We start from the raw sequence: 23,143 nt of genomic DNA, 5'->3' as shown, positions 1-23,143 counted from the left end.
AAAATAAGGCATTTAAACTGCTGACTAATAACCTTTTCATTGCCATTAACTCTTTCGCCGCCAGCGTTTTTAAAAAAAGTTGCCAGCCAGCGCCAGCGTTTTTCATGATTTTCACAAAAGTTTAATGCTTTCCAGAAAATGTTCTTCTTTAAATATATAAACATACAATATACCAAACGAATGAACAGGCTCTCTGCTGTCAAACAAAAGAACCCGTTATATCCTATGTTCAGTGGTTCTTTTGTAATCAGCTTTTGAATATGGGTAGGTTTCTGCAAAAACACCACATGTTGAGCAAAAAGCAGAGATAATTCAATTTTTGTGACGGACTTTTCATAGAGATCCCATTCAGACCGATCTTTAAAACAGACACGGACATGCAGCCGCTTGCCATAGGGCAATACTTCCGGGTTTAAAAAGTTGCGGAAGGAAGACCTGGTGGATAATAGCGGTATTGCGGAAAGACGGAAAATCTCGTCATTGGCAGGGAAGCGAGATATCTCGTCAATGGCGGCGAAAGAGTTAAAGTGAAATTGAGTAAGTTTTGCATCTGAAGAGATAGATATTACAATGAAAAAATTGGATTTCTTAGCATTACAAACTTTTTTACATATTAAAATCCAAATACCAAACTTTATAAATAATGTCTATAAATTTTTAAGGATAACAAACTCACACACTCTCTTCTCTCCAAGGCCGCTATACTACTGGGGACAGCCGTCACTTTGCACTCCTGCTGCGGTCAAGATAACAGGCCGGCTGCTGCCCGCATCTCACTACCGCCTGGTGTTAAAGAAAAGCGCTCGCCCCCTTAATGAACAGCGACTGTCACAGCATCTTGCACATCCAAAGAGCAGGCAAACCCTCCAGTGTGCTAACAAGCCTGCCCTCCAGGCTGTCCGCATCTCCCAGGCCTTAAGCTGCATTTTTTTATACATAATGTCACATTAAAGCTTCATTGGTGGGATATAACCCAAACTTATCAAGTTTTGGCATGCCAGCCAGCAGAGAGCCAGAGATTCAGTGGACACCTATGACATGAATTTTAAATGTACTTATAAACAGCACCCAAAGCCATGGAGTGGGACTGTGGACTACACTGAGAGGTGGATTTACAGCCCTTCCTTCCTCTCCTGTGCTTAAAATGCTTAGTAATCCATAAAGCAATATTAATACATGAGAAACGGTGGTCTAAGTGCTTATGCATTTGGCTGTGGGACTAACAGTATTTATTTTCATTGGTTGCAATATGAGGTGTATAATTTAAATATATCATGAATAGCTTCTTTTAAATAAAAGAGTCGTATTGAAGTGTCATATTTTAAAAGAAATAGTAGCTGTTAACTTAAATGAACTATTTGTAAATATCTACACATTATGATGTCACAATCATAACACTATTGTATTTATATACCAATGCCTATACAGAAAATTTAGCTATTCAATAAACAAAAAGTGCATTGTAAAGAAAGAGTACAGCATAACAGAGGTCAGTCTTGAAGATATAGCAGCAAAAACACCGTTTAACAGTGTCCAAACCAGGGACATTAAAATCAAACTACCACTTTACAATATTGCCACAATAAACAAGAAAGAGGGACACTGTGTTTTCTAACAAGAAGAGGAAAATCTGGAGTTTGTGCACGCTGTGGGAAGATTTGGGCAAATCGATCGAGGGGTGTTTTCGGATGTTTGGGAGCAGGCTGCGCAGAGCGCATGAAAGGTTATGTTTTGGAAAAGGTCTCGGCACTAGACTGGAGCTGTGGTTTGTTTAGCTGTGCCGTTCAGAATGTTAAAACAGGACGGGAGGCTTCAGCGTTCCCGCGGTTTAGGCAACTATCAGCGCTGTCAGTCCTGAACCGATGTCTGAATGCTAAACGTCTCTTTGCTGCACAAATAAAACCACACAGCAAAACAAATGTGCAGCTTCATGCGGTACATGCACATGACTGTTTCATGAACTACTACGAAATCCTGAACTTGATGCTTATTTAAAAAAGTTTTAATAGCAATATGGCTACAGATGCAGGGAACAAAAACAAGTATGTTTCTTTATATATATATTTTTTTTAAATCATTTCAAACACCAAGTGTCAGTTTTGTTAAAATAGTTCTTCAAATATGCAGAGACATTGATACGCCACACAATACAGCTTTCTAAAAGAAACCATTTTCTCTTCTTCTCTGAAGAAAAGTCTGAAGTGCTCTGAAAAGCAACAGCACTTCTCTCCCAAACAAGCAAAATGATTTTGGGTATTTATTGTGTCTAAACAGTGCAGAAAAATTGAGCTCTTAAAGGTGCATTGTGTAACTTTTTAGAAGGATCTCTTGACAGAAATGCAATATACACTCACCTAAAGGATTATTAGGAACACCTGTGCAATTTCTCATTAATGCAATTATCTAATCAATCAATCACATGGCAGTTGCTTCAATGCATTTAGGGGTGTGGTCCTGGTCAAGACAATTTCCTGAACTCCAAACTGAATGTCAAAATGGGAAAGAAAGGTGATTTAAGCATTTTGAGCGTGGCATGGTTGTTGGTGCCAGACGGGCCGGTCTAAGTATTTCACAATCTGCTCAGTTACTGGGATTTTCATGCACAACCATTTCTAGGGTTTACAAAGAATGGTGTGAAAAAAGAAAAAATCCAGTATGCGGCAGTCCTGTGGGTGAAAATGCCTTGTTGATGCTAGAGGTCAGAGGAGAATGGACCAACTGATTCAACTGAAATAACTACTCGTTACAACTGAGGTATGCAACAAAGCATTTGTGAATCCACAACACGCACAACCTTGAGGAAGATGGGCTACAACAGCAGAAGACCCCACCGGGTACCACTCATCTCCACTACAAATAGGAAAAAGAGGCTACAATTTTCACAAGCTCACCAAAACTGGACAGTTGAATACTGTAAAAATGTTGCCTGGTCTGATGAGTCTCGATTTCTGTTGAGAAAAAATCTACACACTAAAATCTACACACTGGACCTTTAAGTTAATATGGTGTGTAAACTTATGTGATATTAAAAAACATATTAAATAATGTGAACGCTCTATGCAGAACCAAGAAGGATGGAAGTCAAACCTTTGATGCAAACCCCGATGCATGTAATGGATCTCCACACAAATGTTATCGTTTAACGCTCAGGGCCTAGAAACCAACCTCACGTATGTGTGAAGAGGCCCTTGATCTTCACTGATAAACAGCACAGCTTTTGCGAAATCTATAAGGCTTCACAAGAGGAGAGCGAGAAGAGGGACAATTACAGCGGCTCCAGCACAAAGTGGACAATTCATCAGCGTTTGTGGGTGAATGAGGACAAATAGATAGAGGGGTCTAAGGCCATCTCTTGTTAAAAGTCCCTCATCAGAGATCACATCACCCCCCAACGATGTAGCCCGCTGAATGGCTTGGGATAGGTTACGGGGCTTCTCCTCTGATTGGTCGAGACAGATAATTAAGTTGTCACCCTGGGCCTCAGTGCAGCACGCTGGGAGAATGACACAGCGGGGACGCTTTGCACAGCGCTTATATAGTTGATGTGGCCTTTTCAAAACCTCTCTCTATCTCAGTCGCTCTCAGGCAGCGTGAAAGCTTCTGAAAAGCCGAATGAAGACAGTGACAGTGATACGTGGAGGAACTGGAGTGCTGATATCTTGATATGTGCAAGTCTAGCGGTGCAATAAGTGTAAAGTGAGTGTGCATATCTACATGTTAAATCTTGGTTTTGGTTTTGTTAAACTTGTGTCACTTATCTTTCTGTGGTGTTAAGACAGAGTCATGATAAAATAAAATGTTAGCACAATTATATTTCCCTTAAGTGACACCAAACTACTATTAGTATTATATCACTTTTAACACTTGCATGTGTGCGTGTGTTTGTCATTCTGCATCGCCCCCTGTGGCTCAGCATGGGCACTGCAATGTGTTAACATGCTGGCAAAGTGTGCTAGGCAATAAGCCAAAGGAAATCTTGTACCATGTGCTTTCCCTGATGTGTAACAGCCTTTGGGTATTAGCACACTTTATCTGTGAAACCCCAAGAGACAGAAAGTGAGGTGTCGGGTGAAGGACATTTTGAAATCACTTTCTTATATGAGAGGATTGGAAGTAGTTGTAGAAAAATAACAACCATCACCGTGAAGGTGAGTGTGAGCTGTAATTTTATAGGTGGCCCCGAACAGCCAGAAATCAACAGCTATAATATGCTCCTTGTCGGAGACCATACAACAAGTGTATGAGATGTGTATGTGTGTGTTTAAATCTGAACAGTTAAGAACATTTATTTTTAGTGTGCATTTTTGCACCTACAATGACAGAAAACTGCACACTTGCATAATATCTACACATAAGAAATTGTGTGATTTAAAATTGAATAAAATAACAAGCAATATAACAGACGCAGTAGTGGTATATACAGTAGCCTATATGTACATACACACACATACAATCATAAGAGTTATTTTGGATCAACTATCCCTTTAAAATACAAGCTTTGCATGTTTATTATTATTTTAATTGCTTATTCAAACATGGTTAAGCTTCAGATTTAGCACAATTATTATTTTAATTGTAATAATAAATTGTTCAGATACATGATGATGATCAGTACATTATTCAAAGTGAACATGATTAATATAGCAAAACTACATTAGCATTTCCTAAAGCAACCACAAGTGCTTTCAAGCCAAAATGGGATTAAGACCCTTACATTTTAGAATGCTAATATTCATTCAACATCATTACCAAGGCCGTGATGAATGCTTGATGTTATATCAGTGTCAATAACAGTTATGACGTTAATCTTAAATGGCTCATGCACCATTGACTTCCACAATATTATTGTTTCCTATTAGTAGGTTTCCTACTAATATCAAATTAATTTCATTGGTGTTGAGCAGAACAAATAATTTTATACAGGTTTGGAACAACTTGAGGGCGAACTATCCCTTTAAGGTCCACTTATAATGTTACTGTAGTTCACACTCACCCCTTAGGATGTCAATGTTATTTCGCAGTGTTTTGATTGGCCATCACATCTGCATAGGGAATGAATAAACAACAAGCTGTAGCTATATAAGTTTTAGCCTGATCCTGAATCAGCTCCACAATCACAAACATGCCCGTTTACAGATGCATGTCATTTTAAATGACACAGCAGACCATAATAAGGACTCTCCTCTGTAATTCAATTACTAGGCATAGACACCTCTACTGAGATGAATTAGGTAAAGGTGTTGATGTTGTGCTATATAGAGAAAGTCATATGATCATGTGTTCATCAGTGGGATGTCAGAAAGATGATCAATTACAAACAGGCAGCTTCATTTTAATGGCAGCTCTTTTTGAAGTAAAAATGAAGATTTGCATTCTGAACTGAGGCTTACAGTACATTTCTGTAGTAGTAATATTTGATTTCAATAAATGAAATCGAAATAAAAGTATAGAAAATAAAACATAGCACACTTAAGATTAAAAGCATCCACCATAACAATATTTGAATGTGCGTTTTTTGTAACTAGCACTCAATTGTGCAGAATTGATTATATGAAAGGACATGAATACATAAACAAACAAGCAAATCAATAAAACACTGACACATGTCACAAATAAGAGACAAACAGAGTAATCATCCGTTTTTCACACGTCCCACACTCTTTAAACTCAAGAAAAAGATGAATAAGTGTGATAGAGAGAGAGAGACAGAGAGGGGGGAGAGACAGAAAGAGAGAGAGAGATCGGAGAACTGTAATCTTATTTAGACAGTAGAGATACAATAGGGGTGTGAAATGGTTTGCTCGTCTCTTAGCACAACAAGCTCTAAAATCTCATATATTACACTTTTTTGAATATTTTTTTTCAATGGCTCCATATCTGCAGATGTGGTTGCCATAGCAATGATAAGGACGAAGAGTAAAGGAGGATGGTATGTGTGATATGTGTGTGGGGGGGTATGTTTGAAAAAAGAGTGCTTGTGGGATTGGAGAGGTGTCATGAGCGTAGGTAATTTCTGCACCTGTTTTAAGTGATAACACACTCACGTGGTCCTGACACACACGCACACACACGCACACACACATACAGTTTGGTATGTCTGATATAGAGAAGCACTTAAATCTGGGGGCTGCACATCCCCAGGTATTTCAAAGTGCCTTCAAACTCTATAGAATTTACAACAAACAAACAGAAGACACTACTGTAAATAACTGAAATTCATTCAGAGATAAAGATTTTGTATTATTTTTTAGGTCTACATGTTAAAATGAAGAGAAAATAAGAAAATGAAAAATGATGACAGGAGAAGAAAGAGGACATAAATTATGGTGAGAGAAGAAGAAAGGATGAGACAAGAAGGAGAAAAAGATGAAAGGATAACAAAAAGGAAATGTAAGAGGAGACGTGATGAGAGGAGACTTGATAAGAGGAGAAGAGCAGAAAGGATGAAATAAAAAAGGAGAAGAAATATGATGAGGGTAGAAAATAAGAGGAGCAGCAAATGCAGGTAGATGATATTAGATGGAGAGGAGGGAAGAGAAGAAAAGAGGAGAGGTAAGGAGACAGCAGGTGCAGATAGATGAAATGAGGGAATGAAAGAAACGAGAAGAGGAAATGTGAAGAGAGGAGAGCAGAGCAGATGAAAGGAGAGCATAGGAGAGGGACAGCAGGTGTAGGTAGATGAGATGGAGAAAAGGGAGGGGAAGAAAAGAGAAGAGGAAAAGAGAAGAGAGCAGAGCAGTGAAAGAGACGAGACGAGCAGATGAGAGGGGAGCAGAGGAAATGAGAGCAGATAAGAGGACAAGAGAAGAAATGAGAGCAGAGCAGAAGAGTGCAAAGCAGAGGAGAGGAAAGCAGAGGAAATAGAGGAGAGGGGAGGAGCGGAGGAGGGAGGAGAGGACATAGGAGAAAAGGAGAGGAGAGGGGAGAAATGGAGAGGAGAGGGCAGGAGGAGAGGACAGGACAGGACAGGAAAGGAGAGCAGAGATGAGAAGGGAGGGGAGGAGTGGACAGGAGAGGAGAGGAGAGGAAAGGAATGCAGTGCAGAGCAGAGCAGATGTGAGGTGAAGGAGGAGAGGAGGGGGGAGGAGAGAAGAGGAGTGCAACCAGAGGAGAGGGAAGGAGAGGGGAGGAGGAGAGGACAGGACAGGAGAGGGAGCAGTACAAAGCATAGGAAAGGAGAGCAGAGGAGATGAGAGGAGAAGAGAGAGGAGGAGAGGAGAAGGAAGGAGAGGCGAGTAGGGGGAGGAGAGCAGAGGAGTGGAAAGCAAAAGGCAGGAGAAAAGGGAGAGGAGAAGAGATGGAAGGTGATGACAGGAGGGGGAGGAGAGAAGAGGAGAAGGGAGGGGAGGACAGTACAGGAGAACAGTGCAGAGCAGAGGAAAGAAGCGGAGAGGAGAGGAGGGGGAGGAGAGGAAAAGAAAGGAGAGCAGTGCATAGTAGAGTGGGTGAGAGGGTGGGAGGAGAGGAGGGCGGAGGACAGAAGAGGAGAGGAGTGCAAAACAGATGAGAGAGAGGGGAGGAAAGGAGGGGAAGGAGAGAAGAGGTGAAGAGAGGGGAGGAGAGGACAGGAGAGCAGAGCAGAGCAGAGCAGAGCAGAGGAGAGGAGAGGAGAGGAGAGGAGAGGAGAGGAGAGGAGAGGAGAGGAGAGGAGAGGGGAGGAATGAGAGGAGAGGAGAGGAGAGGAGAGGAGAGGAGAGGAGAGGAGAGGAGAGGAAAAGGAAATGAAAGGAGAGGATAGGATAGGAGAGCATAGCAGAGAAGCAGAAAGGAGAGGAGAGGAGAGGGACAGCAGGTGCAGGTAGATGAGATGGAGATGAGGGAAGAAAAGGAAAGAAAAGAGGAGAGGAAAGGAGAAGAGAGATGAGGAGAGCAGAGGAGAGGAGAGGAGAGACAGATGAAAAGGCTGAGGTGCTTGCTGTCTCCCCTCATCAATGTTCAAAGTCAGTCTCTTTCATCTCTGACTTGATATGGCTTCTCAATTATATGTTTTGTGCTGAAGATCTGGCAAAAGATCGTCCTCTGCAGCTGCTAGACACACAGTTTATTTTACATCTGATGTCTGTGTACTGCTCAAATCTAACACACAGAAGTATTATATTCTCTTCTCTCTCCCAAGTGACAGTTTGTGTTTAGGGAACATTAGCACACGTTAGTTATTTAGTACACAGAAACACACACTGGTATATAAACCCATTAGAACATATCTAATAGAAACCCTCTGACTCAAAGAAAAAGCTTTGCTGTGCACAAACACAGTTGATCAATGGCGCAGTGGAGGTTTTTCCCCTCTAGTTAATAAAAGCAATTATTCCAGCTAAAAAGAAGCATTACTGAAATAATCACCTATTAGTCACAAAACGCAGCACTATGTTTTACACAGACCACAGGGAATCGATCCGGCATAATTCTTTTCTATAATTAAAGAACGAGATTGCCGATAGACAGGCATAGTCCTGTAATCACACAGCCACAGTTACTCTCATCACCTGAGACACAATGCTTTTAACTGTTCTCATCCCTGCTGTGCCATACACACAAACTGAAGGAGAAAACTGTCCTGACACACTGACTGCACCTGAGCCCCCTACATCTGAGACTTTACACCTGGGTCACATGTTTGACTTTGGCAAGGAGAAATGAAAATTGGATCCCAAGTGATAAAAAACACTTTAAAGGGACACTCCACTTTTTTGAAAATATGCAAGTTTTCCATCTCCCCTAGAGTTAAACATTTGATTTTTACCGGTTTGGAATCTATTCAGCTGATCTCCGGGTCTGGCGGTATCACTTTTAGCTTAGCTTAGCATAATCCATTGAATCTGATTAGACCATTAGCATCCCGCTCAAAAATACCCAAAGAGTTTCAATATTTTCCTAATTAAAACTTGACTCTTCTGTAGTTACAGCGTTTACTAAGACTGACTGAAAATTAAAAGTTGGGATTTTCTAGGCCAATATGCCATTCTGGTGTAATAATCAAGGACTTTGCTTTCGTAACATTGCTGCAGGAGGCGCAATGATATTAAGCAGTGCCCGAAAATAGTCCTGTTAGTAACTTTCAATGGCTGGGGAATATTTTCGTGCAGTGCATAATATTATTGCGCCTCCTGCTACACTTTTTTTGAAAATAGGCTCATTTTCCAGCTCTCCTAGAGTTAAACATTTGATTTTTACCGTTTTGGAATCCATTCAGCCGATCTACGGGTCTGGCGGTACCACTTTTAGCATAGCTTAGCATAATCCTTTAAATATGATTAGACCATTAGCATCACGCTCAAAAATGACCAAAGGGTTTCGATAGTTCCCGAAAATAGTCCCTGCTATTGAAGGTTACCAAGGGGACTATTTTCGGGCCCTGCGTAATATCATTGCGCCTGCTGCAGCCATGTTACGGCAGCAAAGTCCTTGATTATTTCGCCAGAATGAGAGTATAGTTCCTAGCCATATCTGTCTAGAAAATCGCGACTTTTAATTTTCCGTCAATCTTAGTACACATTGTAACTACTGAAGAGTTTTAAATAGGAAAAATATCTCTTAACTCTTTGGTTATTTTTGATTATATTGATTATATGAAAATGGTCTAATCAGATTCAATGGATTGTGCTAAGCTATGCTGAAAGTGCTAGCGCCAGACCCGGAGATCAACTGAATGGATTCCAAAACGGTAAAAATCAAATGTTTAACTCTAGGGGAGCTAAAAAATTTGAATTTTTTTTCTAAAGTGTAGTGTCCCTTTAAGAAGGCTTAAAAGAAGGTGACAGAGCGAAGCTGGCAGAAAAAGGAGGACGTCCAAAAGAGATAAATATAGAGAGAGAGGGAGAGACAGAATAGAGATAATAAGTGTGTCTCGCACCCCAGACTCCCCTACAGTATCAACCTATAAGAGCACAGACTCCCTGGAGAGCAATCAGTGTCTAAGGAACACATGTAAGTGCAAAATCATTCCTCCTGGAACAGCAGGGTGAAGGTGATACCCGCCATTTTAACCCACGCTGACATCACTGTAATCAAAGGCTCTTGAGAACCGCACTTAGACCAGTGATTTTCACATATTAAAAAAGAGAGACAGTAAACATACCCCCACCTCACCCGCTCTCTTATTCTCAAACTGAAGCGCATTATCTTGTGAGGAAACAGCTCTCCCGCAGCTAAATCACAGCACATCTGTCCGGACGCAAACATTTGCACTAGCTGATAACGTCAGACAGCAGATTCGTAAAACAAGACGCTTCTGGAAATACGAGCCGTGGGTGAACAACAGAACAGAGGTGAAGGCATTGAAGGTAATCTCTTTAATCCGAGAGACTCTCGATTGGTTGGCTTTTGATTATATCATCTGCACTCTAAATCCAAATTCGGCTCATCCCTCTTCTGTTAATTCTGTTAATATCACCATGCCACAAAATGTAAATATTGTCTGAGACGTGGTTACACGGTTCAACAATGCGCTACGATGATAAAATCCTCAATATTCATTTAAATGGGACATTATTTTAAGATGTCAAATAAATCTTTGGTGTCCCCAGAGTACATATGTGAAGTTTTAGCTCAAAATATCATATAGATAATTTATTATAGCATGTTAAAATTGTCACTTTGTAGGTGTGAGCAAAAAGTGTGCCATTTTGGGTGTGTCCTTTAAAATGCAAATGAGTTGATCTCTATACTAAATGGCAGTGGCATGGTTGGATAGTGCAGATTAAGGGGCTGTATTATCTCCTTCTGACATCATCAGGGGAGCCAAATTTCAATATTTTCACATGCTTGTGGAGAATGGTTTAACAAAACTTTGTTACTCGGTTTATCTTTTTCACATTTTCTAGGCTGATAGAAGCACTGGGGACCTGATCATAGCACTTAAACATAGAAAAATATAGTAGTTTACCAAAGTATAGTAAATTTTTTATGCAAAGGTCCCCGAATCGTGCGTGACACAATGTTTGTCATCAGAAAAGTCCAACAGATTTTTAAACCGCTGTGTACATTGTACACGTAGGTCATGGATGCACCTACAAGTATGTAGCATGTAGCCCAGGAGATGCATTGAATTTTGTCGAAAAGGCTTGGCATACATTCCTGTACAGGACTGTACTCTGGATTTAGGGTCCCAACCTATTCCACATCTGAAGGTGGAACAAACTAAACATCTTATTCCAGATGTATCTGCTGTGGCTAATCTGAGCCACCTTCTGATGCCAAGGGAAATCTCCTCTGCCTGGCAGAGTTAGCACTTTCACACCACAGATTAGAAAACTTGGCATGCATTTACACACACACACACACACACACACACACACACACACACAAATATCCCGTGAGAGATTCAAAACACCTGCACACAGTTACACAAGCAACACAGTCATTCAGCCCTGTGTTTATAGGTGAGGCAAATAATAGGTGAGGAAAGCATACAGTGTGAGTCCAGTCCTCTGTGTAAATATGTGTCCAAGCACCGAAAAGACGCACACACTTCTAGTCTAAAAACACTATAGGTTATATAGAAATTGTGTTTATTTGTAAAAACGTATCTTGAAGGGACACTCCACTTTTTTTGAAAATAGGCTCAATTTTCAGCTCCCCTAGAGTTAAACATTAGATTTTTACCATTTTGGAATCCATTCAGCTGATCTCTGGTGGTATCACTTTTAGCATAGCTTAGCATAATCAATTGAATCTGATTAGACCATTAGCATCACGCTTAAAAATTACCAAAGAGTTTCAACATTTTTCCTATTTAAAACCCGACTCTTCTGTAGGTACCTCGTGTACAAAGACCGACATACAGAAAATTAAAAGTTGCGATTTTATAGGCAGATATAGCTAGGAACTATACTATACTATATTCCGGCGTAATAATCAAGGACTTTGTTGCCGTAACATGACCGCAGGAGGTGCAATGATATTACGCAGCGCCTGAAAATAGTCCCCTTGGTAACTTTCAATAGCGGTGACTATTTTCGGGAACTATCGAAACCCTTTGGTCATTTTTGAGTGTGATGCTAATGGTCTAATCAGATTCAATGGATTATGCTAAGCTATGCTAAAAGTAGTACCGCCAGACCCGTAGATCAGCTGAATGGATTCCAAAACGGTAAAAATCTAATGTTTAACTCTAGGGGAGCTGGAATAAGCCTATTTTTTAAAAAGTGTAGTGTCCCTTTAACACCCAGGGGCAACATGACACCATTCAGCGAGACCCCTGTAATGCTCCAATTGTTATGGTTTTCCAAATGGACATACATTTGTTGTATAACATGCTCGAAAAAAACCTCTGATTGACACAGAGGAGAGCTTACAAGGCTTGTTTGCATGCATGATGAGTTTGCCCGTATGCATATGTGATTGAGCTTTGTGCATGTGTGCAGGTTCTCTTCTCGGTGTGCATACACGATTTTAAACAGCTGTCTGAGGTGATGACTGCTGAGGATGATGGATGTGGTTTAGCGCCAAGCTGTCCAGAAGCCAATATACACAACCATGTCCCACAGCGCCTCTTACACACACACAGCGCTCTCTAAAACAACTTGCCTGACAGCTACAGGGTTCTGCCGGACAATGCAGCACTACTGGGGTTTGCTAGATTCGGTACCACGTGGCACCCACCAAACTGGCCACGTGCCAGAGCGCTGCATTCAACATGCGGCCGCAGCACACAGGTCGCCCATCTGTTTTTCGCCACTTAGGGACCCGTGTCCTGAAGGAATGCGGTTTGAGAGGATGAAACTCATCGGAGAGGGGTTATAAAGAGCTGCGTTGAATCACAAGCATGCCAGGGTGTGCATTGTTTGGAAGGACAATAAAGGGAAATGTATTCATTGTATTTATTTATTTATCTATGCAGTATTTTACAACTGCAAATGCACGCCAAAGCTGAGCGATCATCACGAATACATAAAACAATAAAAAAATAAACTAGCTGAGGTAAAAGTTGGTGAAAGTATAAAGTTTGACGCAATGTAGATGGGTAGATTTGTCTAGATTGGTGGCTTAAGTTTGTCCTAATATACTAATTATAACACACAAACTATCCCTTCTCTGAAAATAGTGAAAATATCTGAGAAATATTGATACAAATACAGTTCTGTCTGCTGATTTACTAATATTGTGTTGGTAAACAATGGCACTTTATATTTTTCTCGTAGGTGATGACAGAGATAATTTAAAAAGAGTAGACATTAAAAAATAACAACAGGACCGTGGCTGTCTTTCTGTTATTGTCCTTTCAATTTTATCATCAATAAAAAGAGGGTGCAAGAAGGTAAAGGAAGATGAACACCGATGGCAATCCTGCTGTGCTTTCTAGTTGGGAAGATTGTTTTCAGTGAAGTAAATGTGCCGGAGATGGAGGAGCCTACTGTGTTACCCTTGTTGTTTCTCCAAGTCATCACTGAGAATAAATGGAAAGCAAATTGAGACTTTTTTCAGAGACCCTGTAAACTCTTGTGGTTCTTTAAAGTTATAATGCCATTTAATCCAAGTCGCAAACTGTGCTGCTTAGATATTCCAGGAAACCAAAGTCTCCAAGTAAAAGACATCCAAACATTTCTCAACAAATTCCTCCAAGTTGAAATCCTGCAGGCATCAAAGATGAGTAGTGCTTCTTCTTCTTTTTGAACTGTTTAGGCACAACATCCATAATGATGAGTGCTACACACCTTATTAGATGCAGATATGGATTAATGCATCTTTAAATGCGACAGCACCGTCTAAGGGGAAAGCGCATAAGCTGCAAAATAACAATGCAATTAGCACATTTGCATCTGAAAGAGGAACTACACTAAGACCAACGCAACGCTAATGATTAAGACTAATGGGTGAAAATGAAGATACGGTAAGCCTGAAAACTTCAGAGAAGCCACGAAGTCAACAACAAGACTTCAGAACTCTAATGGAATTATAAGTCCCCAAATCCTTCCCTGCGGAGCCAGACTGATCCCAGATCAGCTTTATATTATCCACGTTCATTTGCAGTCTTATAAACTATACAGAGTTGAAATGATCCAGTAAGTATTTCAAAGAAAGCATACAGAAATGCTCATTTATAATTCATATCATTCATATACTTTTGCGAACTCGGCTGAATGATTGTGAGGTGGAACTAACATTATCTTATAATTCAAGTCATGAATCTCAAGCTACTCTTAAAAATGTGATTGACTACAGAAAGTCAAAAACAAAATATAGATACTTATTCTCGTATTAGCTTTCCAATGCACAGGCTCTTGTGGTTGTAATTTATAGTCCCATTAAAGGGACTAATGGGAATGCTATTGAGCTACGCCTCAACTCAAATCATGTCAAACAACTTTAAAGAACCAACAAATTGGTTCTTCATGTCGTGTGTCAAAAATATTATATGCTAACTCGTCTCTTGGCACATGGGAACCGATGAAGTTTAGAGTTATAGACGTGTTGCCATATTGAATTTTTTATTTTGAACTTAAAGGTGCAGTGTGTAACTTTTAGAAGGATCTAATAACAGAAATGTAATATAATATACATAACTATTTTATCAGTGGTGTATAAAGACCTTACATAATAAACTGTACTGTTTTTATAACCTCAGAATGAGCCATTATTATCTACATACACTGCGGGTCCCCTTACATGGAAGTCGCCATTTTGTGCAGCCATTTTTCGACAGTAGCCCTAAATGGACAAACTACTCTACAGAGTGCATTTTGTCACTACTGTATTTTGTCTTAGACAACAACATATCTGTCCTGTGGCGACTACTATAGCTTCTCTATGCATTTCAGTAAACGGTGGACTGGGCCATTGGTTGCAATTCACAATCTCACTGCTAGATGCCGCTAAAATCTACACACTGCACCTTTAATATGTTTTATTTCAGTTTTGCTAAATATGTAGGGAATAACTGACGACGGCCATTAAATTATTTGAAAATAATGCACACCCAAGGTGGTAATGTGCGGGTGTGTATTATTTTTAAATAATTCAAAGGACCGGGGTCAATTATTCTGCTTATACCACGGTTACCACAGACATTGCTAAGACATTTCTCTGGTGTTTTTTTAAAGAGCACTTTTTTATTTTGTGTATTTGGTATAATACAATGTGTTCACATGGTTTATGGTTAAAAACACATTTTCCACATACCGTACATTTTTGTAGCTCAGGATTTCACTCTCTTCCTAAAATGCACAGATTTGAAAAGCTCTGTGTCCCTGATTGGCCATCTAATTTGTACGTTGTGATTGGCCTGAATACATCTGACGTCAACCGGAAACGTGACGCTCCCTACCATGTTTGAAAGATTCGGTTGCTAACAGGAGTTAACTTACAGGCTGTAAGTTCGAAGTGGGAAAACTTATGATAATGTTGGTCTTTACTACATCACCAATCCCAGGCCTACAATCCGTGTGTTGGTTGTAGTCCCAGAAAAGAGATTTACGTTGGAGACGATAACTCACGTCATTGTTTACGTTGGTGTATGTACCTTTTGCATATTGTTAACATGTACTAATACACACTTACACACCAAAGCATTTGACAGGTCAGATGTGCGTTTATTGAAAAATAATGCATATGTGTGTAACGTTTCTCAACGAATCAGAATAAGGCATTCATCAGCCCTGTGGTATACTTTAAGCTCAAAATATTAATCGTTTTCTGACACACACCTGTTGTTTTCCTTGTATTATCTCACTGGAGTTGTTGGCTTGCCCTTTCACAGAGTGTCTATTTACACTAGGTGCAAATAGCGTCCCATGTTGGCAAAAGATATTTACACTAGCTCTACCCACCAATGTTTGGTTGGACCTCTACATTTAAAAAAGACACAGAATTGGGACAGGCTGTAAAGTGCATGGCTTGTGGAACTGGCTATTGACGCGATGTCACTGGTTCGAATCCGCCTTTTCCCGACCTCACTTTTCTCCCTTTTCCTATCACATATTACATTCTATCACATTTATTTTCAATGAAAATAAAGAAAATGTTTAACAATTGGAAATAAAGTGACTAGATTTACGAGTATTTATTAAAGCAACACTATGTAGTTTCCATGTAAAAATGACTCACAGCTCCTCCATGTGGTTGAAAAGCGCAACAGTACCTGGTATCAGACACTCTTCTGCAGGCAGGGGGAGGGGCGGGGCTGTGTTTCCTACCCTCCACCGCCACTTTCAAAGTGTGCTTGTAGCAGCTAGGAGGCTGCTCAGGTTGCAGCAACAGTACAATTCGTCCAGTTAAAAGTTGTTCTATCACTGAAATAGTTTTAGAGACATTATTTAAAGGTAAAAAAACTACATAGTGTTGCTTTAAGAACAAAAGTAGTTATTGGGTAGGGTTAGGGTTTAGTGTAAGGACAGCTTTTATTCTTCCAATTTTGGGTCCTATATACTGTATGTACATAGTAAGGGATATTCTGATAAAAAATAACTTTGTATTCAGCTAAACAGAGGAAGTCATATTTGTCTGGGATGGCGTGAGGGTAGATAAATAAAAAAATAAAAAAATGGGTAAACTGTTCCTTTAAGAAAATTCTTTAATAATTGCCTCAGCTTACTCAGTTGTACCACACCAGCAGTTGTGCACTATTTTAAATACAACCGAGTTGTTTCACTGTACAGCTACATCTGGTAAGTTACTTCCCAATACGCTATGCTACTCTGTAATGCTTTTAGCTTTGTAGACTACACTTCGACAAAATGTTAACACTCTGGGGTCGACGGTGGCGCGGGCGCCGCAAACTCTTTATTTTTCAATCACTCCGCAAAGAGACTTAAATTACTCTGCTGATTTTTGACATACAGATATGATTTATACATCATTTCAAACGTTAAAGTGTCTAGTTTTTTTCTGTCCACTCCCAATAAAAACAGAATGTTGTGCTTTTCGCAAAATTAAGAAAATAAACATGATGCACGTTATGTTCTCTCTCCCTCAGTGAAGTCCTTTCAGAAACGCGTCAGAAAAATAAACTGTAACTTAACGAATACTTGGTGTAGAAACAAAAGATAAATGTCTACATAATGCTTGGAATGTCTCCTTTTAAATGATATAAGTGAAATTGAAAACAGATATTGTCATTCGGTGTAAACTGTATGAGAAGGAGGAGAAGTACCGTATTTCGCCAGTTACCTCATTATCTGTAATGAGATCGGATCGCCACACCCCCGCGCCATTGAAGTGAATGAGCAGAAACATCCATATGCATGACTCGTGCCTCCTGCAGTCAATGGATATGCAATCCACAATCCAGTCTCTCCATTCCTTGTTGTTCCATCCGATTGCACCAAACATGACATAAATCCTTATTTCCTTGCGTATGTGTGTCAGTATTTCCAGACGCGAGTGTTTTCTTTGTTCTTCCGTCAAACAGTTCACGCGATTGGAACACACATACACAAACACGCGAGTCAGGAAACTCGACGCGCTTTTTGGTATTCTTATATAATGCGCGATTCCAAACAGTACAATCCTTATTTAGTTGCGTCTAAGCGCATATCTCCGTACAGCAAGTTTATTAAACACAGGATCACTCGCGTGTGCACACATTCACTGCTTTCATGATCAACACGTGAGGTAATGGCGGCGGTTGTAAACAAACATTGATACGTTTACCACGCGTGTCCCTTGTTGGGTTTCTACTATAATGATTACAAATACACAAATAAGAGTCCAGACAACGATAGGCAGTTGTTCTGTTGAGCTTTTAACTGCACAAAAGTAAACCTCTCGCTGGCCAACCAAACACTAACCCTGGGTTGAAGTGTGTTCATGTTAAGATGGCCAAACAGTATCTTTACCATGATTAAGCTACTATGGTTTTTAAAAGGTAACTTATACTTGTGAAATTAATAGAAATATATATAAATATATATAATGTGTGTGTGTGTGTGTATTTACATTATATTGAAAAGTAAACCTTATCATGGTTTTACTACAGAGAAAGTTATTCCTGTTGAACATCCACACAAGGCTCATTAGTGGCTCATTATTCAACTCTTTTGTCTCTCAGCTGTCAATCACTGATTATTCAGGAGCTTTCCCGCCTCCATGCATACAGCCTATCCCAAGCAAAAGTGTCTTAGAAATTGTAAATCAATATCTTGCTTTATGTGATTGAGTAGGCCATATGATTTTCACATCATTTTGAAGAAAAAACTCTAGACTACTAGATCCAGTTTGGAAAGTCTTGGGAAAACATGTTTAGAATGAGTTTTGTGGAGTTATATCAGTGACTTAAAAATTTTGCTTTTTCAAAAACCACGCATAAACATTTTTCTCTCAAAAATACAAACATGTACATACATGTTGATTATATGATATTGTAGCCCAGTTTGTGATGAACACAGTGTTATGAGACTTTTGCCATTAATATGTTTTTAAGCAACTGAAAAAAGCACAAATGTCAGTGCATGTCAAAACTTCCCAAGGGCCCTAAAAACCCCTTAGACCCCAGAGGGTTAAATGCTCTTTCATTTGCAAGTCACTTTGGATAAAAGCGTCTGCTAAATGTCTAAATGCAAATGTAATGTAAATCTAATGCCGGTAAAACTGGCTTCTCATCTTAACTAAACTAAAAGGACTGCTGAAACTGTTTAGCTGGTTAGCCTTAAATTAGCACGGCTCTGTGCCCTGCTGAGGTAATGATCAGAGATTAGCATTCACGCTAATGTTGACAGAGCAGTAGCATCAAAGAGTCTGCAAAGCTGAAAATGAATGAATCAGTGTGCAATGGTGCACTGACCGCTTGCCAAAACACACGTACGCATCCGCAGACACACTTCTGTTGCTTGGTTACACTGAGAGTGATATCCTTGCTTGCTGTCTTATGCCTGTGGGATATATTTTTCTTCATTAAAAGACTGCAACGGATAACAATGACACATAAGGCTGTTTTACATGAAGACATTTTTCACTGAGGCATTACTGAAGTTAAACACCAGGTGAGCTTCCGTCAATGTTTAACGATCATGTACATTTTTTGGAGAAAAGAGTCATTGCTTAGATAAAATGTCCTACTGACAAGTCGTTGTGTTGTATAGATTTGGTACATCTTTCAGTGGAAGTCTCTTTTATCAAAGCGTGATCACCAATAATCCATACTGAACCGCAAACCCCAATTTTAAAATGCAAAGGATGCATCCTCACCAAAAGACCTTTTTGGAGCCGGCTATCCAAACACCCGTGTCTGGTCTCTCTGTGCATTTTGTCAATTCTGAAACTTTCAGTGAAGTGTGAAATCTCTCTCCTGCATCCTCTCGACTCTTTCTTTCACAGCGTTCCCTCTCTTGCCATCGATGTAAAGGTTATCTGTCTTGTTCAGATGCAATTTATTCTATCCAGATCAAGTTACAAAGCCTCGACTCCCTCCCAACTCTCCACAGCGCTCTTGTACCGGGCTTATTTACAAGCAGAACAACAAGTTCTTTTCGGTTCACTATCAGGTACATAAAGACCTATCCAGGACGGTGCATCAAAAACCCGGTCATGCTGTTACTGGCTTGTATTGAGATAGATACCGAAAACATGGGAATGAAAGAAACAAGCATACAAAAAAGGCTTCACAGTATTCACCTTTTGTGTGCTGCTCATTTTAAGACCAATCAAATACGTGGAGGTCAGGCAGCCATAGAAAACTCAGTTTCCTTTCCACGAAGACTAAAGGAAGAACCACAGAGATCTGCGATGCCTTCAGCTTTATTCTGTAGCTTTTATCCGATGACCCCAATCTGCCAGGGTTGAAGGTTAATCAGGGTCATTTGCTTTTCTAATTACAAATACAGAACTCATCTGCCCAAGCCCACACACAGGCCAGAGGTGCCACGCACACACAGGTACACACAAACACGTCATTGGCACCTTTAGATGCAGGGGTATTACTGGAATGGAAAATGTATTCTGTTTTGTTCTCCGCTCTGCATTCATTTACATTTGCAAATTAGCTTCTGTCTTTCATCACCTGTTGGTAGCATTGAATCTGCGAGAGGTTGAGGATGTTTATTTCGCACTATCCAGAACGCAGCTGGTGCCACGTCCTAAGCTGTGCATATAGCGAGTTTAAGGTCTAATAGGTGATTGTGTACAAAAACATTTCTTGTTCAGCTGGTTGAAAGTCATATCATGATAGCGGGTGGCACAGTGGGTACTAGCATTGTAGCCTCACAGCACAAAGGTCACCAGTTTGAGCCCTGGTTGGGTCCAATGGCCTTTATGGTTGAAGTTGCATATTTTCCATGTGTCCGCGTGTTTTATTTTTTTTTGACAGTACAGAACATGCAGGTTATGCCGAGTTCAGACTGCACGATTTTAGCCCTGATTTTGACTCACCGACAGTTTTGGAGAAATCGCAGACAATTCCAGAAATCACAGGCAAATCGGTGCTCGTGCACGCGTGTGACAATCACACAGTGTGAATGATCAAACACGCGATCTGAGAGAATCGCCGACACCTGTGAGATATCTGGCATGCTAGATATCTGAACCGGTCGGAGATTCAAAGTCATGCCGTGTGAAATTTGTTCTAAATAACATCGGTGATGACCTACAGCCAAGAGAAAAAAACATGCAGGGCAGCTGTAAGTTCAGAGAGGAGTTATGATCCCGGTCCCACGTGAGATCCCCGGTCTTCCACGCGTGACCTTGGCAAGTTTCCTCGTCACTTCTCGCGTGCGTTTGGTTGTGAGACGTAGTTTGCGAACCGAGACAAAGTTGTTCAAGACGCTTCTTCTGTCCAAAACGCGTGGCGTCTTTTGTAGTTAAGCAACCATGAGCCGCAATCTCCGGGACGACGAGCAAATGGAACGCGGATTTAAATCGCTCATCTGTACCTCGCGTCAAATCATATCATTGTCACCATGCGAATAATTAATCTATTTGGGACTTTGAAGTGTTTGCTCAGAGAAGAGCTGTCACTTAGAAGTACGAGAAGGAGGTGCGGGGTTAGTTTGCATCAAGTCACAGCTTCCAATGACGACACCATATAGGGAGAGAGAGAACAGGAGATGTAATGCAACACAAACTGAATTACTGGTGAGAAAAAACAGGTTTAAGCCATAAGGTGCCAAGGTTAGAAAAGGGTAAAGATGAGGAGAAAAGATGCTGTGTCACCTGGTTATGAGTAATATGTATAATTTAATTAAATGTCTAGGATCAAATATATCACTATCTAGCTTGCTATGCAATTAAAAGTAGATCAGTATTTTTTCTAACATTGAATACTACCATTCAAAAGTTTTAGGGTCACTTTGACTTTTTAATATTTTCTCCACATATTACTATAAGAGCAAATTGATCAAAACTATGGACTAACACAGATGGAACTATGAAAGTCAATACTGTGACTGAAGAAATCCATAATATATCAAAACAGAAACATAACCTGGTGGCAAAAAATGCATAAAAATGTATAAATGTAAAATAAATAATTATGCTTTTTGTGTAAAAATAGCTCGTCTTACCTCCTATGAGAAGTTGATCTCAGAAATGGCCCCAAGCCTATTTGAGTTTGAGACCCCTGCATTACAGCATTTATTACTGACTGACATTCAGGGTGCACCTATAATATTTAGGGCCGGGACTTTAACGCGTTAATTAAGATTAATTAATTACACAAAAAATAACGCGTTAAACATTTTAACGCATTTTAATCGCACTTATTAACGGAGTCATTCGTAAATGCTGCAGACCCTGTTTTAGTTCGAGAACTCCGGAGTTGTGCTGCAGTTTAAATAAAAGTAGACGGAACCTAAACGAACAGCTGATTTTAACGGGACAACGCATCAGTTTCAAAGTAAAAATTATTTATTCTGGTAAATGGAGGTTTGCAACGGAGGTTTTGCCCAATAAACATCTACCAACAAACTACAGATTATTTTAACATGTATCCTAATGTCTGTTATATGTTAATGTTTGAGTATTGCTGGGTTTAAATATTGTTGTAATGTTGTTTTGTTTAAATTTAATTAGCTTATTGCGAGTTTAATTTAAGTTTTGTTTGCTACTTTAAAATGAATTTCGTTTCAAATAATTTGTCTACTAATTATAAACAATGTTTTGTTGTTAGGTTTTGTGAATATAAATTAAAAAGAACATTAAAAGCAACACCGTGCATCTCATTGATGCATATGCTACCGAATGCCAAAACATGCAATGAGTAGCCTATATCACTTAAAAATCAGCTTGGCAGTCCCCAGAAATTACATTTACACGCGCATTTAGAGCATATAGCAGCACGTTTGATTTGCGGTGTGCTTAAGACTTTCAAAAATCAACTTCATATTAATTTTAATAGGCTACTTTGACGGAGGACACGCACAGAGAACAGCGACGGCAGGTAAAGGAAAAAAGTTAAACGAATAGAGTCAGTTTGTAAGAACATTTTTAAATGGACTATAAGATCATCAATATGAACTCTGAACAATGAACTATTATAAACATAACAGCAAGAAAACCTGAAGAGGATCTTGCAACATTAAAGAAACAAGCATTTATGTAGGCTAAAGCTATATATCACCTCTTATTTTTTAATTTTGTTAAGTTTCAATGGTAAGACTAAAAGCGCGTACATTACGCAGCGCTTTTCACATCTGAATCCCACTTAAGAAAACTATAAACGATGTGCAACTTAAAAATGTGCATAATATATTTTTTATATTTTAATTTTAATATAGGCTATATAGTATATTATGTTTTGTTGTTTTTATACGTGAGGTGGGGGATCCGCGCAAATAGGTACCGGAACACAGACAGTCAAAACAACACATTAGTGTTGATTCTGGGACAACAAACTGCGTCATCCTGGAATCCACCCATCTCTGTGTTATTATTGAAACAACACATTTTGTGTTACTTTTAACACAACATGTTTTATACTTGAACACAAAATCAACACAAAATGACACATAATGTCTTAAAATTACACATAATGTGTTAAAAGCTTACCGCACAATGATGTGTATAAAATTAACACATCATTTCTAAGAGTGTATACTAAAAATCCATGTAAAAAAATTACTTCTTAATGTTCTCAGGTCAAATATTTATATGTGATTAAAATGCGATTAATTTAGATTAATTAATTACAAAGCCTCTAATTAATTAGATTAATTTTTTTAATCGAGTCCCGGCCCTAATAATATTATTAAGCTGAGCATGAAAGTCTGGTTTACTG

The 23,143-nt window shown here is 39.5% G+C and overlaps 1 protein-coding gene across 3 annotated transcripts in view; it reads right to left on the bottom strand.

Moving 5' to 3' along the window:
- The window catches only part of cadm2a (cell adhesion molecule 2a), a 679,060-nt gene that overhangs the window by 497,913 nt on the left and 158,004 nt on the right, over positions 1-23,143 (bottom strand). The gene's annotated exons all lie outside the window — the stretch shown is intronic.

The sequence above is a fragment of the Paramisgurnus dabryanus genome, chromosome 10 (genome assembly GCF_030506205.2).
Source record: "Paramisgurnus dabryanus chromosome 10, PD_genome_1.1, whole genome shotgun sequence".
Taxonomy (NCBI): Eukaryota; Metazoa; Chordata; class Actinopteri; order Cypriniformes; family Cobitidae; genus Paramisgurnus; species Paramisgurnus dabryanus.
Note: the sequence above shows the minus strand (reverse complement) of the source record. Positions and strands in the feature narration are given on the sequence as shown.